The 8020-nt window shown below is 42.8% G+C and overlaps 1 pseudogene; it reads left to right on the plus strand.

The window, feature by feature from the left end:
• Positions 1–3859: 3859 nt before the first annotated feature.
• Positions 3860–5390, plus strand: LOC114912421 (uncharacterized; annotated as a pseudogene).
• Positions 5391–8020: the final 2630 nt, after the last annotated feature.

Genomic DNA, 8020 nt, shown 5'->3' on the forward strand with positions numbered 1-8020 from the left:
ATAATTCATTACTTATGTATATTTCAGGACAAATAAATCCTGAAATGACCTCAATTTCTCTGGGAAAAAAATTACCCCATTGTACCATTTAGCATGACACATTTGCCACTGAACTTACACATTTTAGCAGCTCAGTGACACAGTTATCTTTCAGTATTCATTAAACCATAGTATTTATATGCCTACCCCAAATTACCCCAAAATACATTTCTTGCCCACAAAATAACCAAAGAAAACATCTAATGAATTATAACGAAAGGAACAGAATTCATAAAGAACAAATGCGTAATTGGTTATTAAATGGTTTAATGGAGGTTAACTTTTTGGAGTAAAGTGTGAGTTTTATTTCAAGGGTTGAGAATGACATAACAGTGAGAGGAGAGAGATGAACCAAGTAAGGGTGGGGGTGTCTGATGAGCCTACTGTCTCTAAATGGGCCAAGTAAAAACATACATGTTCTCTCAAGGGCATTTCACGGAAGAGTCGGTCTGATTACAAGTCAAGCAACAAATGTGAGTTTTCTGGTGACTTATGAATTTAATATCTGTCATATAGTAAAATGTATAGTGAACAACTATAAGGAAGTCCTGAAAAATGGAAGAACTCCAGATGGACTATGAAACACTATTCAAACACTACAGACCAGTAAGAATAAAATTTTGAGGGTACCAGTGACAGCAGAAATAAAGAGGTCAGCGACAACTTTAAAAACAGCTAGAAATAACACTGGTCTGAAAGATGTACTGACTTTGTTGATTTATGTAATAGCTTGTTTAAAACTGCCATATTGTCATGCCCCCAAGCACACCTCAACCACACCCACCTGGCAGGAATCAATGGGACACGGTTTAAAAGCAACCAAACCATCGCTCTCAGGTAGTCAGGATTTCCCAGAGACAACCGTCCCTTCTACACTAACCAGTGTCCTACAGCTTTTTGCCCTGTACCTCCTGCCTCTTCTCCCCTGCCATTTCCTCATCCCAGGACTTGATTGCTTTGGTTCAGATCCTTGCTCCCCACTTCAACTACAACTTAGAATTTGGCTGCTGAATGATGTTTGCCCCTCAATTCCTGAAACTTTGCCTGTCCCTGACCACGAGTCTTGTCTCACCCTGCAATCTCCAAATAAACACCTCCGTGACTGGGTCCTGTCTCTTGCCTCCCATCTTGTGGTTATGACACATATATGGATTAGCCATTGAGAAGCATAGAGACATTAAAAAATTTTGTAGATAAAATAGAGGTTGGAGACAGGCCTATAATGGCTGCCAAGACCATATCTCTTGAGAATGAGGAGCAAGTGAGTTGATTCTACATTTATTTATTTAGCAGATGCTTTTCTATAAAGTGACTTCCAATGAACTCTATGTAGTGTTACCAGCCCACACACCTTGTTCACCAAGGTGATTTACACTACTAGATACACTACTTACAAAGGGCCACTCATTCATACATCAATGGAACATACTCTCTCTGTCACTCACACACTATGGGTGAACCTGAACAGTATGTTTTTGAACTGTGGGAGGAAACTGGAGCAGCTGGAGGAAACTCACGCAGACACGGGGAGAACATGCAAACTCCACACAGACTGAGCGGAGATCAAACCTATGTCCTCCCGCACCACCAAGGTGGTGTGAGACAGCAGCACTATTTCCTGTGCCAGCACATCACCCATTTTAAGAGAAAATAGAACAATATCTCATTCTAAAATTCTCCCACTGAGAACTGCAGAAATGTTTGGAAACCCAGAAGTCATTGCACTGCAGGAAGATACAAGAGGTGACTTTTCAGCCACTGAACTCATAGCCTAAACTCTCTGATACTTTTATTCACATTTATGCATATGACCCAGTTAGTATTCTTCATTTCCTGCATAGATTTATGTTTCACTCGTTATTAGCTATGTCAGCTGTTCCAGTCATTATGTGATTCCATTTTACTGGTATCACATAATCTGTACATTTTGGCAAATTCGGATAATCTTTTAACTGCTGCCACATTACATGTCATGTAACAAGTATCTTTACTTAAAATGAATAAACAACAGACTTCTCTAAAAAATAAATTAAGCAATCCTGTAGATGCATAGATAGATAATATGGAGAAATATATGTTAACTACTCTAGAACTGAACTTACATTTACATTTATTTCCTATATTTATTTACTATATTTAGCTAACGCTTTTCTCAAAAGTTAGAGCATTAAGCTACTCTCTGTGATTTACCCATTTATACAGCTCTTCCTATCAGGCTAACCACTAGGCTACCTGCTGCCCCTGCTCTGTGTTCCATGATTTTAATATCACTGTTGTCAAAACGGGGGGTGCGGTGGTGCAGTGGGTTGGACCGGGTCCTGCTCTCCAGTGGGTCTGGGGTTCGAGTCCCGCTTGGGGTGCCTTGCGACGGACTGGTGTCCCGTCCTGGGTGTGTCCCCTCCCCCTCCGGCCTTACCCCTTGTGTAACTGGGTAGGCTCCGGTTCCCCGCGACCCCGTATGGGACAAGCGGTTCAGAAAATGTGTGTGTGTGTGTGTGTGTGTGTGTGTTGTCAAAACGCCTTTGGGAACTAGAACCTTCACTCTGATAAAATTATTTGCATAAAAAAGGTCATAAAGTAATCCAAAATTCATATCCAATTGGTTAAAGTGGTATGTTGTCATTTGATGGGCAGTGCATTTCACATGCAATACTCCTTTGCACATTAGCACACATATTAGTAATATTCTATTCAACCCTAAGTACAGCTGACCCTTGGAAACAGTGATAAATATAGGGTACATATAAAATGGGTAATTTTGTCTATACATGGCATGTCAGCACACATAAGGTGGAAATGGAGCTAGAAAACATGACTTTACTCATTGCTAACAGTTAGATTGTTGCCAAGTTCCTGCTGGGTTACCAACCACAGTCACACAGCACATGGAAGGAGCCCAGATAATATGCACCCTGCAGAGTAAGTAAAACTGAGTTTGTTATCACCTTGGAGACAGAAAAGATAAGTAGAGAGAGCAGTACCTACACTCTGCAACTGAAGCACACATTGCCACAAAAACATGGACACATACACGCGCACACTCACAGACCTCACACATAATTTGCAAACATGAAAGCTGGACACACAATCGCAAACCTTTAGCCAAATAACCAATACTCAAGATGCTCTAAACAAGAAATAAACAGATCATTTTCTGTTTAAGCTGTATCAAGTCTGCTAATGGGGTGTCACAGAGTTCATACATCAAAGTCTGCCCCAAATAATGCTTGCTTCTGGGTTAATATGTATTTCTGGGTCTATCACATCAGACTTGCATGGGCTTGAGAAAGGCATAATGACTGGTTGTACAATCTCGGTTATACTTTTTGCTCTTCCTATGAACATGATAGTAAAATTAGTGGAAGTGGAATGCAGAAGCCCCTTGACAAAGACTGGAAGTGTGCAAGCCACATAAGTGCATTCATGGATGATTTCAAAGTCACTACAACATCTGTGACTGGCAGGAGGTGGATCCTTCAAGGCCTAGAAAAGTTCATCATGTGGGCAAGCATGAGCTTTCCATCATCAAAATCATGGTCTCTTGTGCTGAAACAGGAAAAGTGGTGGAAACCTTCCATTTAGCTTTGTCTAGACAAACCACACACACACACATTTTCAGAACCGCTTGTCCCTCACGGGGAACCAGAGCCTACCCGGCAACACAGGGCGTAAGGCTGGAGGGGGAGGGGACACACCCAGGACGGGACGCCAGTCTGTCGCAAGGTACCGCAAGCGGGACTTGAACCCCAGACCCACCGGAGAGCAGGACTGCGGTCCAACCCACTGCGCCACCGCACCCCCTATGTCTAGACAAACCATCATGTCCATAATCAAACAAGAAGTTAAAAGTCTTGGAATTTTTTTGACTATTGCCTCAGAGACACTGCTACCATCCAGAGAACCACCAGACACCTCAAGGTCTGGCTTACCAAGGTAGACAAGTCAGGTTTGCCTAGTAGGTTTAAGGCCTGGAATATGCCATATTGCCTAGACTCCTGTAGCCTCTGTGAATATACACAGTCTCCATAACAACAGTTGAGTCTCTGGAAAGGAATATCAGCAGCTACCTCTGCAGGTGGCTTAGCTTGTCTCTGAGTCTCAGTAGTGTGGCCCTGTTTGAGAGAAGTAACATTCTGTAACTCCCATTTCAAGGTTTTGAGAGTTCATAGTGGCACACATGACAGAAGCACTCCAGTACAGTGACTCTACAGACCCCAAGGTACAAACCAGCCAAAGATGGAGGGCAAAGAAAGAGCTGGAGGGATTGAAATTGCATCTGTGATGGAAGGCATTGGTGGGCACGGTGGCAACAGGGAGAGCAGGCTTAGGCCTTTTCCCAAAAAGATCCAGGTGAGCAAGGTCCATGGCAAAGAAAAGCACCATATGATTCAGGAGGACATACAGGCAGGTTTAGAGGAAGTAAAAGCCAGTAGGATGGTGGGGCTCAAGCAGCAAGGAGCATGGAAAAAGTGGGAGAGTGCATTGCAATGAAAAGTCACCTGATCAAATCTGGAAGGCTAACTTCATTTGAGTCAGTTTCCTGGTCCAATCTGGATATGACACCTTACTGAGTTTCGACTAACCACCATGTCTAGAAGGAGACTAAATCGTTCCCCCCTGCCTTCTTTGCACCGCCAGAAGATCTTCTAAGCAGTTGCCCAAAAGCTCTTGGAAAAGGTTGTTACTGTTGGCATTACAACCAGATGCTAAAGGCAGTTGTGGACCATGTTACACAGCCATCAATGCCACCAAGCATCACAACCCTGGCAGGAATACTATCTGCTTTGTCAAGGCTGGCCAAAAGGCCCATCCACAGCCTAGAGCATAGACAGGCCCTCTTGCTATGTCTCTCTGTCTCCTAATGTAATGCACAAATTCTATTTCTCTGAGATGTACGTCGCTTTTGAGAAAAGCGTCTGCTAAATGAATAAATGTAAATGTGATGTAATGTAATGATAGCTTCCAACTGGCATCTGCGAGTAGACTTGGGGAAGCAGCTGAGGTTCCCAAAAATCATTGTATTTACAACTCTCCATGTAGATATGATCATCTTTTGGCTACTAAGTATCAAGCAAATGGTCATGTTGGAGCTCCCAGTGACCTGGGAAAGTGCCTGGAGGAAGCCAATGACCAAAAACATGCAAAGTACCAGGAGCTTGTGGAGGCAAGTCTGGAGAACACACTGTGTGCCCACTGAGGTGGGCTGTCAGGGATTTGCAAGGCACACATTGCGCCAAGCCCTAGCACTGCTGGGCATCATGGGGGAGGCAAAGGTGAAGGCCATCTGATCAGCTACTGAAGCCGCAGAAAGAGCCACTAGGTGGCTCTGGTTTAAGAGGCCAGATCTGTGATTAGTTACTGCTGGGATGCAAGTTGGGGCTTGATCAACCTTGGCTGAGTCGCCTGGGCTAGGATGTCTGATGCTGAAATACCTGAAACACCCGATGATATGAACTCACGTCACTGACGATGTCTCCTAGTGCATCTACAGGATGTATCTCACAACAATTGTCATGTTATCTCAACAGTAAAACTGTTTGTTTAAAAACTGAAACCTATTTTGCTTTTAATAGGTTGACTCGAGTTACTCTAAATGGGTTCTTAACCAAACTTCATAGCTAGGCTTATTTTTCCAATTAGGGGTGCTTTATAATGATATACCATGAGTCCTGAACTGATTTTGCAAAAATAGGAATATGGTGATTTTCCAGAACTCTGCCAAGTGCTTCTCTCTTTGCACATGACACGTACATGATGAAAATATATGAAATGCACTAGCCTTGCATGTCTGGAGACTAATCAGAGCTATGTAATGCAAGACCTTCTCTAGTTGCATTCTCAATAGCATACCCACTAATTTCTGTTCATGCTTTTACTATAAACTCCTAGTAGCACATAGAATTGCATGGGCATTTTTCTTCTTGCACTGTGGGTGCCAAAGTTGAAAAACCGTTCAGAGCTTTTGCTGAGCAATGCCGCAGATCACATATCATGCTGTGACTGGATTGTTTTCTACAAGTACTGATGCAGTGGCGGAGTATCACTACTCTATCAACTGATTTAGGAAAAACATCCTAACAAAACCTGAACAAAAATATGACACAAAGAATATCTGCCATGGTGTGAGCAGATTCACATATTTTAGAGATATACCAAAGAATAATAATGATTTTTAAAGTGTGCAACTATATCAGTAAAACATAGTGTAATGCACTTAATGACAATCCGATTTGATTGGGTAAGACGGGCTCGGTTCTCCACCCATTTTACTCCTAATAACAGCTATAGTTCACACATAGAACTCCTTCCAAAAATAGAGCATAGGCCATATATTTTTCCTCCAGAGCTAGAAGAACTTTGTGAGGTCAATTTAATTGTCATGAGATCCTCACACAGATTCCTTGCATCAACTCTCCTTGCATCTTCACTTAGTAAATCGTGGCACTTTGTGGCTTCCTGCATGACTAAAGAGAGAAAATTCAGAAGCCTTCATACATTTATTATGTACATATATGTTTAACTGTATTTTGTGAGCTTGTACAAGATGAGTATGTAGCACAGGGATGAGATTACCTACATCTGGGTATTGCTTCAGCCTGTTGTAAATTCAACAAGTCAATTGTGATACCTGGTTTGTTACAACTGACCAATTTTTTATAAGCAGCTGAGGTGAACACCGACAAGGTAGACTGAGGGAAAACTGGTATTCTAGAGCAGCAAAACATTTTAAGACATAGATTTGTAACCTGGGGGCACGGTGGCGCAGTGGGTTGGACCTGGTCCTGCTCGCCGGTGGGTCTGGGGTTTAAGTCCCGCTTGGGGTGCCTTGTGGCGGACTGGCGTCCCATCCTGGGTGTGTCCCCTCCCCCTCCGGCCTTATGCCCTGTGTTACCCGGTAGGCTCCAGTTCCATGCGACCCCGTATAGGACAAGCAGTTACGAAAATGTGTGTGTGTGTGTGTGATTTGTAACCTGGAAGCTAGCGGGTTTTTTATTTTTTTAATTTTATTTATTTATCATATAATCAAAAACAGGTCTTTAGCAACATAGGGCAAGATTTAAGCTGTAAAACTGGCTTCATGTAGCCAAAGTTTAACATCTGTATTGTCTATGTTAATCAAATCCACTGGTTTGGGCATGTGCGTGGGGCAGTGATCCAGCTAATGTTTTGCAGTTTGTTGCAACTCTCTGCATGGGCATCCAGGGCTGTTTACTAGCCCCATTTTGTACATGTGTGTCCTGAATCAGCAGTGTCTGGTACGTAATCGATTTAAGTGCTCCCAGTAGTGTCAGTGTAGCTGGCTTCCAGGCGGTTCAGGGGATGGCACTGGGATAAACCTGTGTAGCCATGAGTTGGCAGTCTTTGTCCATTGCTTTTGCCATTCAGTTTCCACCTGGGCCTTCGGTGACATGCCATTGCTGCTGTCAAGCAGCTGCACCACACACCGATGGGATGGCCTTCAAGATCTCAGGTAGAGTCGCTTTTGTTGGCCAGAGGTAATAACGGTTAGGTGATTGTAAAGCAATGAGCTTTTATTGTTTATGGAGTGTTTTGCTAATCACATACATTGTGCATTTCTTCTGATATCAGGAGGATGTATACTGCTTACAATAGGTAGGTAATTTGTTGTTGTGGAGCAGATGCAGCCAGATACAATTCTCATTGTGGTGTTCAAAGCACAGTCTACTTTCTTGATGTGGGCATTTCTAGTCCATACAGGTCCAGTATTCTGCTGCAGAGTATATGAGTGCTATTGAGGTTACTTGTAGCACTTTGAAGTTTGCCAGTAGGCCAGCTAGTCTTCTCAATAAGTTGTTCCTTACATTTATTTTCTTTTCTTTGTCTAGATGGTCTTTGTGAGAAAGTGTTCTGTCAAGTGTTACTCTCAGACATTTTGGGAAATTGCTTGAAGGAACAGCATTCCCTTTGCATATAACTCTCAGTTTGTAGTCTGAAAAGGCATTAGTAAGGTGGAAGCAGC

The sequence above is a fragment of the Scleropages formosus genome, chromosome 2 (assembly GCF_900964775.1).
Source record: "Scleropages formosus chromosome 2, fSclFor1.1, whole genome shotgun sequence".
Lineage (NCBI taxonomy): Eukaryota > Metazoa > Chordata > Actinopteri > Osteoglossiformes > Osteoglossidae > Scleropages > Scleropages formosus.